The 21,617-nt window shown below is 47.2% G+C and overlaps 1 protein-coding gene and 1 long non-coding RNA gene across 2 annotated transcripts in view; one reads left to right on the top strand and one right to left on the bottom strand.

The window, feature by feature from the left end:
- Window positions 1-575: 575 nt before the first annotated feature.
- LOC135180642 (uncharacterized) lies at window positions 576-1,940 on the top strand. The gene is made up of 2 exons (XR_010304521.1): window positions 576-672; window positions 1,344-1,940. It is a non-coding gene; the product is annotated as an uncharacterized LOC135180642 (long non-coding RNA).
- Window positions 1,941-8,904: 6,964 nt separating this feature from the next.
- The window catches only part of LOC135180644 (uncharacterized), a 50,720-nt gene continuing 38,007 nt past the window's right edge, over window positions 8,905-21,617 (bottom strand). The window contains exons 2-4 of the transcript XR_010304522.1: window positions 13,917-14,072; window positions 12,271-12,363; window positions 8,905-9,424 (exon numbers count right to left, since the gene is read on the bottom strand). The gene's annotated coding sequence lies outside the window, so the exon portion shown is untranslated. The remainder of the gene's footprint in view (window positions 9,425-12,270; window positions 12,364-13,916; window positions 14,073-21,617) is intronic.

Raw genomic sequence — 21,617 nt, 5'->3', positions numbered from 1 at the left:
AGCAGCTGAAAGACCTGGGGCTGCTTAGTCTGAAGAAGAGAAAGCTGAGAGGAGACCTCATTGCTCTCTACAGCTCCCTGAAAGGAGGCTGCAGTGAGGTGGGGGTTGAGCTCTGCTCCCTTGTATCAGGTGGTAAGATGCAAGGAAATGATTTCAAGCTGTACTGGGAGAGGTTTAGGTTGGATATTAGAAAAACATCTTTGCTGCAGGAGTGGTCAGAGATTGGAACAGGCTGCCCAGGGAGGTGCTGGAGTCACCATCCCTGGAGATGTGTCCATGACAGTTTGGGAGGCAGTTTAATGGCTGTTAAACTGCCTTTCCCCAAATCTTCTTTCCCCCCATCTTCCTCTTTTCATCTCCATCCTTCTCCTCTCATCTCCCTCCTTTCAGCACCACGTTCCCTTTTTCACCATACCTGCCCCTTTCTTACCTCACTTTGCATTTTCCTTTTTTTTCTTCCAGAGCACCTGGCTTCTGTTGGAATCTCCTTCCACCCCAGGTGTGACCACTTTGCTCTCCCTGCCCACTCCCCTTTTTAATCTGGGTTCTGTTGGAGTCTCCTCCCACCCCAGGTGTGACCACTTTGCCCACTCCCCTTTTTAATGGGCCTCAGGAAAGGCAAGCCCTAAGCTTGCCCAACTGGGCAGAGGGATCCTCCTCAGATCATCACCGGTGAGTCCTTGTGGTGCATCACTGGGTGAATGGTGGAGGGGATCTAAAGGCCGGGGGGCCTGGTGGCCCCCCGGTTAGGTAGGGTAGAGAGTTGATCATTACTCTAGCATGACCCACAGGTGCTGGTTAGGTCTCCTTTTTTTAGGCTGAGCTTCTCTGTGTTTAGCTGCTTCTTTTTGCTCACTCATGATTAGATGAAGTGCTTGGCTGAACTGGAAGCTCATGGGTGAGTAGTATTGTGTTGTCATCTGAAGTGCTTGGCTGAACTGGAAGCTCATGGGTGAGTAGTATTGTGTTGTCATCTGAAGTGCTTGGCTGAACTGGAAACTCATGGGTGAGTAGTTTGTATACTTTCCTCACCACATCCTAGACTCCAAATTCATGTCTTCTCCCAGGTAACCAGCAATAGAATGTGGGGGCACAGTCTCAAGTTGTGCTGAGGGAAGTATAGGCTGGATATTAGGAGGAAGTTCTTCATAGAGAGAGTGATTGGCATTGGAATGGGCTGCCCAGGGAGGTGGTGGAGGCACCATCCCTGGGGGTGTTCAAGAGAAGACTGGATGAGGCACTTAGTGCCATGGTCTAGTTGACTGGATGGGGCTGGGTGCTGGGTTGGACTGGGTGATCTTGGAGGTCTCTTCTAACCTGCTTGATTCTATGATTCTGTGCAGGAATTTGCAGTCATTCTGCCCTCACCTTCTGCTGCTTGGGTTACTTAGAGGTGAAGAAGGAAATCCAGCAACACATTTTCAGAGACTCACAGAATTGTTTTGTTTGGCAAAGAGCTTTAAGCTCATCCAGTCGAACCATTCTCTGACTCTTCCAAGTCTGGTGCTAAGCCACGTCCCTCAGCACCACATCTCTGCCTCTTTGAAACACCTCCAGAGAAGTGATTCAGCCTTCAGAAGTTCCCTCACTGTTTTTAAAGGAAGAACATGATCTGAATTCTCCTAGTTTTGCCTGGGTTGTGATTTAAGCTTGCAGTGGCCTGGCAGACTCAGCTGAGGCTCAAGTTTGTACCAGCCCCCAGGAGGACAACTTTCCAGTTAATCAAGTGCAGTTCTGGAGCTGCCTCTTCACAAAGCTTGCCACTGTCTTCTGCATCTGCTTCGTGGGGATCATTTTCTTCAAAGTCATCAGAAAAGGAAAAAAAAAAGCAACATCAAGGAAAGATGAACTAAAAAAAAAACCTAACAGCTGCTAAAGAAGTCATCTAAAACAGACCTTCCAGGTTTAAAAACTAAATAAAAATAGAGAAAGATCTCAAAGCCTTCTTATTCTTGAGTAGAATTTCATGCAACTGCTCTCAAAAATGCAACCAGGTGAAGGAAACTTTTCTTAGCAGCAAACCTGCAGTTCAGAGCCTTGTGCTGCTGCAGTTGCTGCACCTTGGGGTTGCAGAATCCCTGTTGGTTGCATTCACATTAAGTGTTTCTTATGGAATCACAGAATTCATCAGGTTGGAAAAGACCTTCAAGATCATTGAGTCCAACCTATGTGAAGTTCCAAAGTAACAGGGCTAGTTAGGTTGATGTCTTTCTTGACATGGGAAATGTAGAATAGTTGTGGGTAGAGAATGAACATCAGGGTTTTGGAGACAGGTAACAACAACAACAGAAATGCAATAGAGCTAACCTGTGGAAACTCTTTAATTTGAGGTCATCCAGGACAAACTTTAACCTGTCATTTTCTGAAGGAAAAGGACTGTTGCTCCATAGGGCTGTAGGAGCAAAAAGTTCCAAATCATGTTTCTCATCATGACACAGAATCACACAGAAAGGTCTGGCTTGGAAGGGACCTCCAAAGGTCACCCAGTCCAAGCCCCTCTGCACTCAGTAGGGACATCCCCTGCTAGATCAGGTTGTCCACCTTGAATATCTCCAGAGATGAGGTCCCAACCTCCCCAGGCAACCTGTTCCAATGTTTCACTAGCCTCATGGTAAAGAACCTGTTCCTACATCGGAAACTACCTCTTGGGGCCTCTTTTAAGAATTAATAAACTCTCTGAGCACCTGTTTTTACAAAATACTCTTGCTGCAGATAGAAAAGGGATGATTGATGCCCTCATGTGTGGGAATTTGCTATGCTCAGCACTGGGGAGGACACATCTTGAGTGCTGTGTTCCGCTCTGGGCCCTTCATTCCAGGAAGGACATGGAGGAGCTGCAGCCTGTCCAGAGCAGGGCAGAGAGGCTGGAGAAGGGCCTGGAGCAGCTGGGCTGTAAGAAGGAGATGAGGGAGCTGGGGGTGTGCAAGCTGGAGAAGAGGAGGCTCAGGGCAGACCTCATTGCTCTCTACAGCTCAATGAAGGGAGATTGGAGTGAGGAGGGGGCAGCCTCTGCTCCTTGGTGGCAAGGGACAGGAGCAGAAGAGATGGTTCCAAGCTGCCCCAGGGGAGGTTCAGGCTGGATGGTAGGAAATATTTCTTCCCAAAGAGGGTTCTCAGGCACTGGAATGGTCTGCCCAGGGCAGTGCTGGAGTCACCATCCCTGGGGGTATTCAAGCATCCTGTGGAGCTGGTGCTTAGGGACTTGGTTTGGTGCTGATCCTGCAGTCAAGGATTGGACTGGATGAGCTTGGAGAGCTCTTCCATCCAGATGTTTTCTGTGGTTCTGTGATTTCTAACTTTAAAAAGTCCTTTTTCCAGCAACACAGAGGAATGGGTTCCACCTAATAGCACACTCTCCGTGCAGCATCTCTATGTGTGCTAGAGTTTGGGGTTTGTGGGGTTTTGGATGTTTGGTTTGTTTTATAAAGCATTGCTTTAATGAGGTGTTCAGCTTAGCACATTTGGCTCCTCTGAATTACCTCGAGGGGATTCATCTGCTAACGAACTCCACAGCTGTTGTTTGTGAAACCAGCCTAGCACGAGCAGAGCATGTTGTGCAAAGATTTAAATGCTCTGATGGAGAGGTCACTGCACTCTGTTGTCTGTTATTAATAATGAACCTACTTCTTCATTTTAAACACTGAGTTGGTTCTATTTTGTTTTCTCCCAGCATCAAATAGGTTCCAGGTTGGCTCCTTTTGGCACTGAGTAGCTGGGTTGGGGTAGGAAAGTTGCAATCAAAGGATGACCTGAATGAATTCAATTGGTGAAACATGTGAGGGTGGGGAGGACCAGCAACGAGGTTTCAGGCTTTGGTAGTGGTCTGAAGAGGCTGTACTGAGCAGAGATAATGTTTGTGATGATAATTGTTTTATAAACAAGCCTTGATATGCTTCAAAAGCTTCAATTCTGATTGTCTTAAATTAGGCAGGCTTTGCTGCTGGCAAGCAATAAACTGTTTTCATTTTGGAGATGTCACTTCATGTTGAAGGAAATTAATAACTGGGAAAGGAAAAAAGAAAATCCTGTTTGGTAAATAAGGGCAAAGAATTTCTTATTTTCATCCATGCATCCAATTAAAATCAACAGAACTCCTGGTTGGACAACCCCTGCATTTTTAAGGGTCAGAGTGACAGAATTTTTATGCTAAAACAGGAATCCCAGTTCCCACCATCTCTCAGCAAGCAGGATTGGCCAAGTGACCTGCTGGCAGTGCTCCACTGTCCCTGGTGCCTGCCTGACTCGTGGCTGCAACAAGGCACTGGAATAAAAAGGAGGTCCTTCTGCCCCTGTACTCAGCACTGGTTAGGCCACACCTTGAGTGCTGTATCCAGTTCTGGGTATCTCAGTTTAAGAAAGATGTTGAGGTGCTTGAATGTGTCCAGAGAAGGGTACCAAGGCTGGTGAGGGGGCTGGAGCACAGCCCTGTGAGGAGAGGCTGAGGGAGCTGGGGGTGTGCAGCCTGGAGTAGAGGAGGATCAGAGGTGGCCTCATTGCTGTCTACAACTACCTGAAGGGAGGCTGTAGCCAGATGGGGTTGGTCTCTTCTCCCAGACAACCAGCAACAGAACAAGAGAAGTGGGGTGGGGGCAGTTTTGCTTTATTTTTCCTTGCTAGCCTCGTGCAATGGAAGCACAAAAGATGCTGCTGTTCAGGCATTACAAGTTCTCAGAGCTAAGGAGTTTAGAATACACTAAGAAGCTGTTCTCTTCTTCAGCATGGGACCAGAATAATTGCCAGTCAGAAAAGAAGTCAAGTTGGCACAACTTGGGGCCACTTCCTCTTGTCCTGTCACCTGATAGTAGGGAGAAGAGATCGACCCCCACTTCGCTGTAGGGAGCAATGAGGTCTCCCCTCAACCTTCTTCTCTCCAGACTAAACACCCCCCAATTTCCTCAGCTGCTCCTCACCAGCCCTGTTCTCCAGATCCTTCACCAGTTTCATTGCCCTTCTCTGGACATGCTCCAGCCCCTCAATGCCCTTCTTGAAATGAAGGCCTCAAAATTGAACTGAAACTGAAGGCATGGTCTCACCAGTGCCATATACAGGGACTGGATCCCTGCCTTGGTCCTGCTGGCCACACCATTGCTGGCCCAGGCTAGAATGCTGCTGGTCTTCTTGGCCACCTGAGCATTTGACCTTGTTAAACCTCGTGGTCTAGTTGACTGGATAGGGGTGGGTTGGACTGGAGGATCTTGGAGGTCTCTTCCAACCTGGTTGATTCTGTGATTCGTACAACTGACCTTGGCCCTTTGAGCCAACGTGTTCCAATCCCTCCACAGAGCCTTCCTACCCTCAAGCAGAGCAACACTCCTGCCCAATTTGGTATCAGCTGCAGACTTAGTGATGGATCACTCAATCCTCTCATCTAGATCCTTGGTAAAGATATCAAACAAGACTGGCCCCAGAACTGAGCCCTGGGGAACACCACTTGTGACTGGCCTCCAACTGAGTTGAACAGCTGCCGCCTCAGCACCGACGCAGGGTGTCATTGCTGATAAAACCTCAACTCCTTTCCCCTATCAAAATACACTTCTTGTGCAAGCAATCTAATGACATAGCTCTTCCTTTTTATGAGCTCTGAAAATATCTCATTAAGAGTTTCACAAATTAGCACAATAACTTCTGCTGACACGCTCATTTGTTCTCATCTCGACGTGAATCTGGCTGACAACTGTAACAGAGCAAAGCAGGGATTTCCCAGGCTGTGATTCAGCACCAAGCTTCACTCACACACCTCCACGTGAAGGTTTGGTTGTGCCCCAGGTGTGGGATGGGTCTCCAGGCAAGCTGGCATGAGAGCCCTGCGTGCAGTGCCGTATGGAGCAGGCATGCGGAGGCGCATTTGCCCCTCTCTCGGCTCGCCTCTTTCCGCTCTCTTTACCATCTGCTGAAACACTTCAGAGAAGAAAACACTCTTGCAATGTTTAATTTTGCCATGTGTTTGGAACCATTCTTTTAATGACCTTGGTGTCATTTGAGTATGATTACTTGTCCTCCAAGGCTTCTCCTCTTTACACTTAAATGCTGTTGGAGCATGGCCAGATACACTTTCAACTAAATGCTACAGAATACTACTTTTTGAAAGAGCAGTGTGGCCAGCAGGACAAGGGAAGTGGTTCTGCCCCTTTACACTGCTCTCATCAGAACCCACCTGGAGTACTGTGCACAGTTCTGGAGCTCCCAGCACAAGAAGGACATGGAACTGTTGGAGCCAGCCCAGAGGAGGGCCACAAAGATGCTCAAAGGGCTGCAGCAGCTCTCCTATGAGCACAGGCTGCCAGAGTTGGAGCTCTTCAGCATGGAGAAGAGAAGGCTTCAAGAAGACCTTGGAGTGACTTTCCAGTACCTGAAGGAGACTACAGGGAGGCTGGAGAGGGACTATTTACAAGCTACTGTAATGACAGGATGAGGAGTAATGGGTTTAAATTGGAAGAGGGGAGATTTAAACTGGATGTTAGGAAGAAGCTCTTTCCAGTGAGGGTGGTGAGACACTGGCACAGGTTGCCCAGGGAGGCTGTGGATGCTCCCTCCCTGGAAGTGTTGAAGGCCAGGCTAGATGAGGCCTTGAGTGACTTGTTCCAGTGGGAGGTGTCCCTGCCTATGGCAGGGGGTTGGAACTGAATGAGCTTTGAGGTCCCTTCCAATCTAAACCATTCTATGACTATAATTTACAACCAGGAGACATAGCTGGTGCTTTGCATTCTCGTAGAGGTTTGTTGGGGTTTGATTTTTTTGGGGGGGAGAGGGGGTTTTTTTTATCTCATTGTAGTAGTAGATAAATAAAATTAATTAAGCAAGCATAATTGCCAGTCAAATTTCACAAAACACCCAAGAAACAGAGGGCCTCATTCAAAGGGGTGGTAATGGTGTAAATAATTAAGTCAAATTGTTTTCATTTCCATGCTGCATATTGTTTCCTTCAGCTTGTAATGGTACGAGGCAAAGTCTAGGCAGAGCTGGAAGTAGACAAATAATAGATAAATTTATTCATAAACACTTGGTGGATTGTAATTAGAAGTTCACTGCAGCAGCTTTCACTAGTCTTCAATTTTTTTTTTCTCTGTAAATATTTGCCTGAGTAAATGTCTACATTCTTCAAAGCAAAACAGCAGCAGAATACACCACACAAGTGTTGGGAAACTGGCTTTGCTTCTCAGCTTGAATGGCCACCCGCCCCCAGCATGGGCTGGTCGAGCAGGGTCCTTTGCCTGCAGTGTGCCTGGGAGGGGTTTTATGAGTGGGTGTGAGATTAATTGCCCTGAATAGAACTTTTCCAACTCGGAGATGCAAATTACAGAATCATAGAATCATAGAATCAACCAGATTGGAAGAGACCTCCAAGATCATCCAGTCCAATCTAGCACCCAGCCCTATCCAGTCAACTAGACCATGGCACTAAGTGCCTCATCCAGGCTTTGCTTGAACGTGTCCAGGGACGGTGCCTCCACCACCTCCCTGGGCAGCCCATTCCAATGCCAATCACTCTCTCTGTGAAGAGCTTCCTCCTAACTTCCAGCCTAGACTTCCCATGGCACAACTTGAACTGTGTCCCCTTGTTCTATTGCTGGTTGCCTGGGAGAAGAGACCAACTCCACCTGGCTATAACCTCCCTTCAGGTAGTTGTAGACAGCAATGAGGTCCCCCCTGAGCCTTCTCTTCTCCAGGCTAAACACCCCCAGCTCCCTCTGCCTCTCCTCATAGGGTTTGTCAATATGCTGCCAATGATCCCACCATGGCTCAGGGCTCCAATGATGATTGCTGCTAGAATACAGAGCCTGGCAAGGGGAATGACTGTGCAGGGTGAGCATGGCTGTAAATACAGGAGAACACCTCATCTGGGTTCAGTGCTGGTGTCTTTTTCAATGAACTCCTTTCAGTCCAGAACCGACGGAACACAGGGAGGCTGCAAGCGCAGGAGATGCTTTGCAGGTTGAAAGCATGGTCAGGCTTGGAAGGCCATGAAAGGAGCAGTCAGGAGCAAACACCACATAAGCAGCCCCTGGGCTGAAACTCATCTGTACCACTACCCTCGCAGGTTGTTTGAAGCACAGTAAGAGTTTATGGCAATTACAGCTGTGAAAACACAGGGACACAGAAGCAGGCGAGAGCTGCTGAACCAATCTGCAACGCAGCATGCTCTGAATGCATTCACATTTCATGACATCAGAGATGACACTGGGATAACCTGCACTGCCTCAGCTTAGGGGGACTTTATTCTGCCCCAATGCATCCACCTGGAGACTGTTTTAGATTGGATATTATCTTTGCTGTGAATCACAGAATCAGTCAGGGTGGGAAGAGACCACAAGGATCATCTAGTTCCGACCTTTCTGCCATGGACAGGGACACCCAGATCAGGCTGGCCAGAGCCTCATCCAACCTGGCCTTAAACATCTCCAGGGATGGGGCCTCAAGTGTGAGAGTGGCCAGGCTTTGGAACAGGCTGTCCAAGGAGTTGGTGAAGTCACCAACCCTGGAGATGTCCAAGAAACTTGTGGCCATAGCATTATGAGGTATGTTTCAATAGCCATGGTGGTGTCAGGCCACTGGCTGGACTCAATGCTCTTAAAGGTCTTTTCCAACTGAAACAATTCTGTGCTTCTATTAGTATTATTAACACAGGAAGTTGCACCTAAACATGAGGAGGAACAACTTTATTTTGGTGGTGGTGGAGCCCTGGAGCAGGCTGCCCAGATCACTGGTGGAGTCTCCGTCTCTGGAGTCATTCAAATCTCACCCAGATGCTCTCCTGGTTAACTTGCTCTAGGTGAACCTGCTTTGGCAAAGAGGTTGGGCTAAGTGATCTCCAGAGGTGCCAACCCCTATGGTTCTGTGATTAAGCTAAAAAGTGAGTGGCAGAAAAGGCTGCAGTACTGCTTGCAGCTGGCACAGGTAACCTGCACGTGCCAATACCTCCCTCAGCTCATGAGCATGGACCAGGCAATGCAAACTCTTCACTGAAAACCTCTAGATGGGGTTAAAATGACCTCAGGCCTCCTAATTCATGGCATGTTCTTCCAGCAGCCCGAGGGAGAGCTGCAAAACACCGTGGTGCTCCCGTTCACCTCTCCTGCAGTGGAGCACAGCTTCTGCATAGCACTACTGGCCTCTGCTGCCAGCATGGGAGAGGAGGCGAGGAGAGAGGGCTGTGGAGGGACTTACCACATTCTTCCTCCTTCAGAGGGCCTCTTGATCCCGGCATATGAGCTGGAGGAAAAGCAATCTTTCATCTTTGCCTTATTTTCATGCTCACAAATAAAGGTCAAGGCTCCTGTGCTGCAGTCAGCGCCACGCGAGCTTTAAACAAGAGCCCCAAAATGTGATTGTAATTAGTTTCCTTTCAGTCTTGATGTGAACAGTGATCTCAAAATGCCAGGACTGTAGCAGTGCATGTGATTAACAAGCAGAGGAGAAAGGCAGCCTGTGGAAAAACATGGAGAGAAACGACCAAAATGCAAATGGTGCACTGCTGTAAGTTTTATTATCCTCCCAGCTCTCCATAAAATACCAGAGACATCATTTGATTATATTTTTAGTCCTGGGAATTAATTTTTAACTAGGGAACTCGTTTCTGTCCTATGATTACTCTTCTCTGCAATGGCCTGTAGGTCTGAACTAAAAAAATCACAGTTTTAATTGAGCTAATGATGCCCAGAACTCAAATTAATCTCACTTATGTGTGTGTCATGCCATGCAATATGTGCTGCAGCTGCAGGCAACCTGTGCATCTTTTCATAGCAGTGATTTCTCCAGGAGACCAAGGGTATAAGTCCTGGCCAGGGGTAAGGCTGTGTCCTGCTATTGTCACCACCTGGGAGACTCCTTGGAGGTGACTGATGTCTGTGTAACCAGTGGAGGGGAAGGGAAGCTAGCAAACCAGTGATATTTCAGGATCATTTCTCTGATTTCCACTGGGTTCTTCCAAGGGCATGACTGTAACTCCCACAGGAGCCAAGCAGACAGTGAAGATGAGCACTGAGTAATGTGCTTCTGACACATCTGCTCACAGCCCCTGGTCCAGCTCCTGTCTGCACCCACAGATGGATGGGAACTACTCCCAGAGAAGTCACAACTCCCCTACACGGCTAGAAAGTGACATCAAGGCTGCTCCTCTGCTTGAGCAGAAGAAACGAGGAGAGAAAAAGAACAGCTTGCATGAGGACTATTTAACTTGTGAAACTATCTGACCTGAGAAAGCAGAGGTTTGGGGTTTATTTACACCTACCAAGAAATGTCACCTTCTCAAGATACAGGTTTTTAAACCAACTTGCAGAGACCAGAGCTAGAAAGCTATGGTAAAGACACAGGAGGTTGTGTCTATCCTGAGATAAAAGAAAGAATAAGGAGGAGGAGCAGGGTTTAGCACTGCAGGTAGCTGCTATGTGCACACCCTGCAAGGCTAGCTTGTTCTGCAGCACTCTGACTCAACACGTGTGGGCATCTTAACTCTGACATTGTCATCTGAGCCAAACCTGCAACACTGATGCTGACCAAAACGTTACTTATTCTACTGCTTTGGACTAGCACCATAACACCTCTCTTATGAAAGCAGGGTGAGAGAGTTGGGGTTGTCCAGTCTGCAGAACAGCAGGCTCTAAGGAAACCTTATTGTAGCCTTTCAGTACTTAAAGGCCACCCACAACGCAGCTGCAGTCTTTCAGCAGAGCTTTTTGAGACAGGACAAGAGGTGACAGATTTGAATTAAAAGAGGGAGATTTACACTAACCAGAAGGAAGATATTTTTTTACACTGAGAGTAGTAAAACTCTTTCCCAGGTTGCCCAGAGAAGTGGGAGATGCCTTAACCCTGCAACCGTTTCAGGTCAGGATATCTGGGACTCTGAGCAACCTGCCCTAGTAGAAAATGTGCCTGCTCAATGCAGGGGTGTTGGACTGGGTGACCTTTAAAGTTCCCTTCCGACCCAAACCACTCTATGATTTTAGGAACTTGCTAAAGCTGAGAGAGCCTCCTTAGAGTAGCTGAGACTCAACATCCACAGCTGCTTGTTTAATCCTGTACCCACCAGCCTGCCACCCTGAGCTCTCGTTCTGTGCACTGAAATGGAATGAAGAAATTCCAATTGCTTGTTGTCAAAAAGTTTCAGTTCTGAGATGAAAGATGTGACCTTTCTTGCCAGCAAGAGTCTTTTTTGATTGATTAGTAAACATGAGGCAAAATGCGGGAGCACGCCAGTGTTAACTTCGTACTGCCACAGGCTCTGTGCATCAAACCTTTTTGCTTTATTTTGAACATCCTGTTAATGAGAAAAATATTCTAATCAAAGAAACGTGCTGCCTTCCATTCCCTTCAGAGTGCTAGCTGCAGCTTTGGAATAGCCTGCTCAATTCTGTCTGCTTTGGTCCTAAATTGGGGGGTGGGGGGGAAGCTTCAGAAGATTAAGTAAGCCTCTTAGCAACTGTTAAGCAACATCCAGTATTAATTATTTAATCACTTCTCTCCCCCCCCCCCCCCCCCCCCCCCCAATTATTTTTCATAGGTAAGAAGAGAACAGCAGAGTGGCTCAAAGGATTTCTTCATGCAAAACACCTTCGCACAGCGCCAGAGCTCTCCAAGCAAGCCCAAGCTGCGCTGCCTTTGCCCTGGCAGATTGGCAGAAGCCTGTTCTTAAAAGCCACTGCAGAAACTGGTGTGACCCAGGGCAAGAGGCAGCATTTCCTGCTGTCTTCTGGCGCTTCAGCACTTGGCTGGGAGAGAATCGCATCCAGAGGGACGCGTGAACGCTGCAGAGGCGGCAGCAGCTGATGCTCCTTGTTGTTCCTCAAGCTGGACGTGGGCTCTTTGGGTATTTGACCTCGGGGCCCCTTATGATTTTGTTTCACCGAGTTACCTCCGCTTTGGATGAGGATTCACTCAGCTCCGCACTGCTCAGCTGCTGGGAGAAGCCTCCCACGCTGCTATGGGCAGCGTTTTGGGGAACCCAAGCACGCCGGGGCTTGCCCAGCCGCATCCCCGCGGAGGCACCAGCCCACGCTTAGGACAAGGCAGCAGAAAGTGCTGATCACTGCCGCAGGATCCCAGCCCATCACCGAGTCTTCAGGAGACTGCCCCAGGCAAGAGGGCTCCTGGGGTTTCCTGAGCAGAGTGAACAGTCAGCACAAACCGCAGCAGCTGCTCTCACTGGCAGGGGGTGCACCAAACCTTGCGGGGGCTCATGCAAAACAAATCTTTCCCAAATGTCTTGTGTCTGCCGAAGAGAAAACATTCTAACAACGCTGGCTAAGGTGGCACGGGCCAAAGTAAGCTTACAGTTTGTGGTGTTCCTTTTCTCTTGCAGTTGCATCTTTCCCCCTCAGCTCCTTCCAGACAGTGTGCTGGCACCTGCATGGGCACGCAGGGAGGCTGAGATCACAGAATCAGAATCACAGAATCAGTTTCTTAGATTGGAAAAGACCTTCGGGATCATCGAGTCCAATCATTACAGTATCACAGTATCATCAGGGTTGGAAGAGACCTCACAGATCATCAAGTCCAACCCTTTACCACAGAGCTCAAGGCTAGACCATGGCACCAAGTGCCACGTCCAACCTTGCCTTGAACAGCCCCAGGGACGGCGACTCCACCACCTCCCCGGGCAGCCCATTCCAGTGTCCAGAGCTTCCTTTCCAGAGCCCTGCAAATTGTTGCCTGTCTTCTGTCTCATTGTCTTTCAGCTCTACACTTACCACTGCAGCTTCATGTTGGTGGGACATGCAAAACCTCTCAGCACCTTGGCCTGTGTTTCTGGATCCATCCCCAGAGAGAGGAGAGCTTTCAAGCCCACATGCAAATGTTTTTGTACTTCCAACAGCCAGGTCTTATGCCATTGAACTATCTTCACTGGCATCACTGAAGCCCTCTGCTTGGAATGGATTTTTCTCATCCTGTTTTCTGCCAGGAGAGATTGCACCAAAGCACATAATAGTCCTGCAGCTGTCTGAGACCCTTACCATGGGCTGAAAGTCATCATACAGGTCAGGAGAGGAACCTAATGGAATTCAACAAGGACAAACATAGAGTCCTACATCTGGTCTCTTCTATCCAGTGCCACTGTGACTGATGCTTACAAAACTCCTTGTGTGGCAGCACTTACATTTGATCACTTGATTTGCTCACTCATCTTCATGAATCTGCACAGCTTTCCTAAATTACTTTTAGAAGCATCACCTTGAAGTAGTTCCTCTAAGAGCAAGAACATTGCCTCAACATTTTTAAGGCACTCAAAAAGACTTGGCCATAATGTAAAACGTGTGTGCCTTCAAGAATGGCTGCCTTGCTACCTAAAATACTCTCTCTCTGCACAGAAATAAAGGCTATGAGAGTTGGGACTCTTCAGCCTGGAGAAAAGAAGGCTTCAAGGAGACCTTGGAGTGACCTTCCAGTATCTGAAGAGGACCTACAAGAAGACTGAAGAGGGACTATTTACAAGGTCTTGTAATGACAGGACAAAGAGTAATGAGTTTAAACTGGAAGGAGGGAGATTTCAACTGGATGTCAGGAAGTTCTTTTCAGTAAGGGTGGTAAGACACTGGCAAAGGCCGTCCAGGGAGGTTGTGGATGCTCTCTCCCTGGAGATGTTGAAGGCCAGGCTGGATGAGGCCTTGAGTGACCTGTTCTAGAGGGAGGTGTCCCTGCCTATGGCAGAAGGTTGGAACTGGATGAGCTTTGAGGTCCCTTCCAACCTAAACCATTCTATGATTCTATTGATTCTATGATAGAGTCCCAACACTCTTTTGGGTATAACTCCACTAGTGTAAAAACTGCTTACAGCAATTCCACCAATGGACATTTAGCAGCACCTTGATAGCAAGTACTGCAGGATGTGATTAGTCCCACATGTGAAAGACATGAGTTATGGCAGAATAAATGACAATCTATGGCAGAATAAATGACAATCAACTGGGCAGACTACTTACAGCAGGGAAGAACATGCTGGGAAAGAGGATCTGAGGGCATCAGTGACCACCAGTAGGATGAGGACCAGATACAAGAGATCAGGAGAAGAAACTTTCAGATTGGATGTCCTTCCTTGGTGAGTTCAGGTCCATCTGTCAGCTTCATTTGGGACCAGGCTCTCTGATTCAAAGTGATAGCAGGGATCTGAGTCAAATAAGTGAATATTTTTGCTAAATGTTGTCTGTCACATCATGTTACTCCACTCTGGGTTCTTCAGCATATGTAGGAACATGATGTGGTGTAACATAGCATGAAGCATCGCAAATGACTTAATGTGAGGTGACAGGAAAACATTGCTTCAGCTTCCTGAGTAAACACCTGCTTTTAGCAGTGATTTCCTCTGCTGGAAGCAGTGTCTTTAAAACATGTCACCTGGGTTCTGCCAAAGAGCATTGCACTTTGCTGCTTGCATAGCTAATTCCTGTCATATTACATACTTTCAGAGGATCACAGAATGCTCTAGTTGGAAGGAGTCTCAAAGATCATCCAATTCCAACTCCCTGCCATGGGCAGGGACACCTCCCACTAGCTCAGGTTGCTCAAGGCTTCATCCAGCTTGGCCTTGAACACCTCCAGGGAGGAGGTAGCCACAGCCTCCCTGGGCAAGCTGATCCAGTGTCTCACCACCCTCATGGGGAAGAATTCCTTCCTAATCTCCAGTCTCAATCTTAAATCTATTCTCAAGCTTCAATCTATTCACTACAAGCTCTTGTCAAAGGTGCCTTCCTGGCTTTCCTGTAGCTCCCCTTCAGGTTGCTCTAAGGTCTCCCTGGAGCTTTTATTCCAGAAGCCATGTTCCCTTACAGGGCTGGTTTGGGTGTATTTTCCTTTTGTTAGGAGGTAAAAAAGGTCTCAGAAAAATTGGAGGGGGAAAGGAGCTGATCTAAACCATGAATGGAGATAAATACCTGCCCTCGAGTTGTAGCAGGGGAGGTTTAGGTTGGATATTAGGAAAAATATCTTTGCTGCAAGAGTGGTCAGGCATTGGAACAGGCTGCCCAGGGAGGTGGTCAAGTCACCATGCCTGGAGAGGTTCAAAAATGTTTGGCCATGGCACTTGGGAACATTGTGGTGTTGAATTGAAGGTTGGGCTGGATGATCTTAGAGAGCTTTTCCAACCCAACCAATTCAATTATTCTATAATTCCATATGGAAAAAACCTCCTGTTCTGGAGTGAAAACACTGGCTCTTGTGAGAGCAGAAAACATCTTTACCCACAGGTAATAATAAAGGCAGGAACAGTGTTTGGAAGAGTTGTTCTGCCTTCAGAAACCTCAGCAGAATGTTGTTAAGTTGAAATGGGGTAAAACTCATCTCTCCTCGGAGCAAGCCAGGCATGGGGAAGGCAGACATTTAACTGTAGATTTTGTATTTGCAGATGTAGGTTTTATGAGGGGGAAGGTTTTCAATAAAAAAAAAACCACAAAGTTTTGGTGAGCCTTCCTAGAATTTTAGTTCATTATCCTTGACCTGACTGACAGAAATATTATCAGGGGAAAATGAAGCTGCTGGTTTAGTTCTATAAAAATAAAATAGTTTAGTCATATTGAGTATATGATTTCCTTCCAAAAATCCTTCCATCTGTGTGTGAATGCATGAAAGCTAATTGAATTGGCAGCCATAGCTCCCTACTTCTCATCTGGAGGACCTTCATCTCAAGCTAGAAGAGTTTCAGCCTCCAGGTCCTTGCTGCAGAAATGTTTTCCCCATGCAGAGGGAAGAGGGATGAGATAAAAGTGACCTTCAGCTAATCAGATCACAACGTTCAAGGCAGAGGTGGATTCTAGAAGAAATGGGATAAATAAATTTGGATCAGCATGATCTCTTCCAATGGATTACAGCTGTTCCCAAGAAGCCAAATCTGTGGCTCCTGCAAGCTGGAACCTGCAAGAAGCATTTGCTGTGTTCTTTGTGTACCTGGCACCTTGTGCAGAAAAGCCTACAACTGTCACAGAGTGCCCATAAGTCCTCCACCAGCTTTCCCTTCTTCTCCCTGACCTGAAGAAGATGCCACCTCTGTGCATGTCAACCCCTATGTTAAATATCACAACTGGGAGGCTGGGACTGTGCTTAGTGAGGAGGAAAGGACTTCTGAGCTGTGGAGAGGGGATAAAGAGGCTGAAGTGAGGCCTGTCCTTCCTCTGGGAAGTGATAACCCTGAGCACTGGGCACTGTTGAGGTCACACCTTGAATATTGGCTTCAGTTTTGGGCCTCTCACTCCGAGAAGGACATCGAGGGGCTGGAGCAGGTCTAGAGAAGAGCAACAAAGGTGGGGAATGGTCTGTAGAACAGGACTGGAGAGGAGCAGCTGAGGGAGCTGGGGGTGTTTAGTCTGGAGAAGAGGAGGCTGAGGGGGACCTCACTGCTCTCTACAGCTCCCTGAAAAGAGTAAGGAGGGAGGCAGTTTCTTCTCCCTAGTATCAGGTGGTAGAAGAGGAAATGATCTTGAGTTGTACTGAAGGAGGTTTAGATTGGCTATTGCGAAACATTGCTCTACTGAAAGGGTTGCCAAACTCTGAAACAGCTTTCACAGAGAGTTGGTGGAGACCCCATCCCTGGAGGGATTTGAAAGCCTTGAAGATGTGGTGCTGAGAGACATGGTTTGGTGGTGACTTGGTAGTGTTGGGTTGGACTCCGGTCTTACAAGCATCTTCCAAGCAAAACTTCCAACCATTCTATGACAGCACAAACTTTGTCCTGCCATGAGGTCTGCATTGTCATTCCAGCATCACGGAGGCCCTTGGGGACCCTAGGGATATTCCACTGTCTGCAGTCATCACTAGCAGAGCAGCAGGAGCTTGGGGCTCCTGGTCTAGCAGGAGAGTTACGGGTGGCTGCAGGTTTGATAGCACAGAGAGCTGAATCCTCTGTTGGTTTTGGTTTGGTTTGTTGTTTGTTTTTGTTTTTTTTTTTCCAAAGGCAAAGAAAGTTTTGACCTTTGGTAAAAATTAAACACTGAGAGACACTGGGGAAAGCAGATTTTAATTCACAGTGAAAGTGAGGACACTGCTGCCTGCATCTTCATAGAATTGCAGAAACATCCAGGTTGGTAAATACCCTCAGGATCACCAAGTCCAAGTCCAACCTATAACCCTACAAGATTCACCTTAAGCCATATCCCTAAGCACCACATCCAAACCACCCTTAAACACATCCAGGGTCAGTGACTCTACCAACTCCCTTGACAAAGACCCCAAAGAGCCCCCTTGTTCTGGGGGCCCAGCAAGCTGCCAATGTGTTTTAATATCTTCATTTGGTTATGTATTGACTCCTCTTTCATTCATCTATTCAGACATTCATTCAGATACTTGATCATTCATTCCTGTCCTTTGGCAGAATGAAGATGTAAGCCAGCAGTGGCATCTTCTTCCCTGCCCAGGTTTGCAGCAAGGTCTCTGACTTGGTGTCAATAAATCTCTCTGGCCCTTCTCAGTCCAGCATTATCTCTCATTGATGACTGGGTTTAAAACAAGGCTAAGGACTCCTAGCAGACTGCGTTTAGATTGGGTTGCTGCATACCAGGTTGAAGCGCTGAGCTGTTGGTGTTTGGATGTTAGGTGTTCCAAGACCTCCCATTCTCACAGCTCCCAGGCTCTGGCAGTGATTTTCACAGCCTTTCCATGAACTGGACTAATACTTTTGCTGTCCATGCCAAATGATAAGCTACTCACCTCCCTCCCAGTGCTTGCCCAGTGGCTGTCAGTGTACAGGGGAGCCCTGGTCAGCCTGTGTCTTGGATCTGCCTTTGTTGCCTCTGTGACACCTCTTGGTGTTTTCTGGCTCAGTGAAACCTTTATTCAAAACTCACTTTTCTGGAGGGATTCTCCCTGCAGATCACTCCTTGAGTGAGTCGTCTCCAGTATTGCCTCACCAACACTCTGCATCTCAGCCCAGATGTGTACCTTATACCTGCCTCTGAGCCTGCCCTAAATATGGGACTATTTAATCTGCAGAGGGCTGAAATGAAGGGGAACTACTCCTCGACTTGGGATTTCTCACACTCTAATAGCTGCTGGAACATTTTTCCTCCCATATCTCTGAAATACCTTTAATTAATCTTGCAGACAACTTGCAGCATAATTGCATCCCTACACTGTTAACCTTGAGAAATATTTGACAGTGTACTAACATCTCAGAAACCTGCTAGCACAGGGACTATAATAAACCCATAAATACCCTGGTTTCTCTCCAAAGCCCCACAATAATTCTTTATTGTCACTCTTGTTTTTTCCTCTTAGCTTTTTTTTCTGGCCCTGTGGCAGGGAATGCACAAGAAAAGGGTATCTGAAAAAAAGGGAAAGTCAGTTGGGAAGAAGAAGTAGTTACAGAGCATATAGAATTGAGTATTCTTATTTCTCACTCATTTGCATGTCTTCAGGGCAGCAGAGGACAGAGGCACTGGATGGCACAACCTGTCATCTGCAATCGGGTCACGGCTAGACCCTGGTAAACAAAGACAGACATCCCTGCAGTTCATAGAGCAGAGTCAGAGCTGGCCCAGGATTGCAGTGGCTTCTTCTGAACCACACAGCTATGGAGAGAGGATTTGGATGCCATGTTGGCTGAAAATGTGCTGAAATCCAGCAGCACTTTGGCTGAGAAAATGAGAAATGGAAGAGTCTTGCATCTGGGGAGGAACAGCAGCGAGCACTAGGACAGAGTAGAGGTCATCTTCATGGAAAGCAGCTGTGTGAAGAAAGTCCTTGGAGTGCTGGTGCACAGCAAGTTCTGCGTGGCAGAGCAATGCACCCTTGGGCCAAGAGAAGCAACAGCATCCTGGGATGCATCAAAAAAAGTGTGGCCAGCAAGTCCAAGGAGGTTGTCCTCCCTCTTTTTTCTGCCTTCATGAGATCACACCTGGAATACTGTATCCAGTTTTGAGTTCCCCAGTTCAATAGAGACAGGGGCCTGCTGGAGGCAGTCCAATTGAGAGCCACAAGGGTGTTAGATTATGGTCCTGCTCTGGCAGGGTGGTTGGACTTGATGATCTCTTTGGGTGCCTTCCAACCCCTGACATCCTGTGAGCCTCTGATATTGTGATGGAGGGACTTGAATAGCACTGCTATGAAGAAAAGCTGAGAGCCCTGGGGCTGTTTAGTCTGCATAAGAGAAGGCTGAGAAGGACTCTGATCAATGTCTATCAATATCTGAGGGGTGAGTGTCAGGATGAAGGTGTCAGGCTCTGTCTGGTGGTGCTCAGTGATAAGACAAGGTATAAGCTGGAACCCAGGAGGTTTCACCTCAACATGAGGAGACTCTTCTGTATGGTGAGAGTGCCAGTGCTCTGGAGCAGGCTGCCCAAAGAGATTGTGGAGTCTCCTTCTCTGGAGATTTCCAAACCCACCTGGATGTGTTCCTGTGTGCCCTCCCCTGAGTAATCCTGCTCTAGCAGGGGGGTTGGACTGAATGACCTGTACAGTCCCTACCAACCCCTGCCACTGTGTGATCCTGTGATACCTGTGTTCCTCTGGCATTGGCACCCTTATTAAAGCCATGGAAATCCTGAATAACTGAGTCACTCTAATTAAAGTTATTACATTTGCTGCTGGGGGTTGGTCCTTAGGCTCAGAGGCTCTGTTAAATTTAACAGCCTGGCATCGAGTGCTGCTGCTGACAGAGAAGATCCTCTTCCAGGTCTGCCTGCTCTTCTTTCTGTGCTGCCATTTGAAATCATCAGGAAAAAAAAACATCAGGAGCTTAAAAAAGCTGAGGCAGCCAGGCTGCTTCAGATTATTTCAGTATGTGTGTCTGCTGCAACAGCTGAGTGTTTCTGTTAACATCATGGGCTGATTCTCCTCCCCAAAAGCAGGTTGAAAATGAAAGGATTAGGTGAAAGACAGACCCAGGGACAGAATTTAGACCTGGGTTCAAATGTGCACTGGAGACTGTGGAAATGCTTTGGGTTGAGGCCCCATTTTAATGGTAATTTTTTGCCTAACTCTTTGCATTCTGTGTGCAGTTCTGTAGCAGGGATTAACTCAGGAGCTTAGCAGAAAACAGAGGAGGAGATCATTATTTTACAATTTAATTTAGAGGAATCTGAAGGCTTGGGATCAGTAGGGAGAGCAAGCAGAGCTGCACCTCTTATCTTTTTCCCTTAAAACACACTAATTTCCAAACTGCTGCTCCCTGCTTTGGACCATGTTTGTAGGTGTGGTTGTCATATTTGGAGCCAGCAGGCAGAAAGCTTCAAAAACCTGAGTCTGGTTTCCATTAAGGCAACAATTTCTCACTTGGTTCAGACATGTCTTTGGCTTTTGTTTGCTCATCTTCATCCCATAGGGGAAAGCCCTGATGCTGAAGTGCCATCCTCAGGTGTCTGAGAACTTAGGAGGCACATGCCAAAAATGGAACTCCTGTTAGCATGTCCTTGCACAACTTGCCTAGCCTAGAAGTACTTCACAGTCTGGGCCATGTTCTGATTGATAACAAATCTTTGAGATAGAGAACAACTTTCTTCTCTATTGGACATAGAGATGGAGTTTGGAGAGGGTGATCATGCTCTGTGTGGCTTGAGAAGTGTGTGACACCACAGGGAGATGAATTTGCATCTCCAGAGCCTGGCAACCTCAACTATTTCAGCATCCTCCTTTTCCCTCCTTTTCTGTGTTGGTTTGAGGCTAACTGGAATATTTTAATGAGAGAAATTACATCACTGGCTGTGAAAAAAAGATTATAGTGATGTCTGTATCACTCATTTGTTCTGCTGAGAGATATAAAACCAAGAAACACAAACAAAAGTCAGTCAGACTCTGTCTGGCTGTCGCCTGCTTCACTAATTCCTCTGCCTGGACCTGTATAACTTTAATTACTCTGCTTCTAACTCCTTATCTGGCTTACCACATCTCATGTAGGAGATTCTGAGATAAAAATGGAGGAATAGAAAGAAGGAGAGGAGTTGGTTTGAAAGCCCTCCTGTGTGGTTCTGCTGTTCAGGAGGGGTTTTGTATTTCTGTATTACTTTAAACTGGCATATAATTGTACGTAGCAGTAAGTATCTGTATAGGTTGGCTATATATACTTGCATATCTGTGCCACACTGTAAACATAGCTTCAGTCCTTAACTTCCAGCTGGCTGAGTTAGTCAGGTGAATTTGGGGGGGGATTGGGAAATTCCCAAACTACTACACTTTCCCTCCCTGATGCATTTGCCTTTCTCTTGAGCGCCTTTAATGCAGGTTTGCAAGTCAGCAAATGGTCAAACTTTTAAATGGCTTCAACATTTAAACTATCCAACATGTTAAAACATTTGATGGGACAAGATCAAGGCTGTTGTGTAGACACTAAGCAACCCTTCATCCATGGCATTGTGTTTGGAAATATTGAATTTCCTCTTCAAGCGAAAAGATTTATTCAATTCTCTCCTTTTCACAGAACAGAACTCTTCAAAGGAGCTTTCCCACTTCTCACTTGAGAGAACAACCCCCCCACCTTGTGGAATATTTGAATGAAGACTGCCAGAACACATTGGATCTGGAGATAGGGCAGAGGTTAGAATCTGAACCAGCTCCAGATATCTGAAAGCTCATAAATGAGGTATTTATGGAGCAACCTGGTCTAGTGGGAAGTGTTCCTGCCCATGGCAGGGGGGGATGGAACTGGATGACCTTTAAGGTCCCTTCTAACCTAAACCATTCCGTGGAGTCATTGCAGAAAATCT

This window comes from Pogoniulus pusillus, chromosome 13 (genome assembly GCF_015220805.1).
Source record: "Pogoniulus pusillus isolate bPogPus1 chromosome 13, bPogPus1.pri, whole genome shotgun sequence".
NCBI classification, from domain to species: domain Eukaryota; kingdom Metazoa; phylum Chordata; class Aves; order Piciformes; family Lybiidae; genus Pogoniulus; species Pogoniulus pusillus.
The sequence above is the reverse complement of the archived record's forward strand: the minus strand, read 5'-3'. Positions and strand labels throughout refer to the sequence as shown.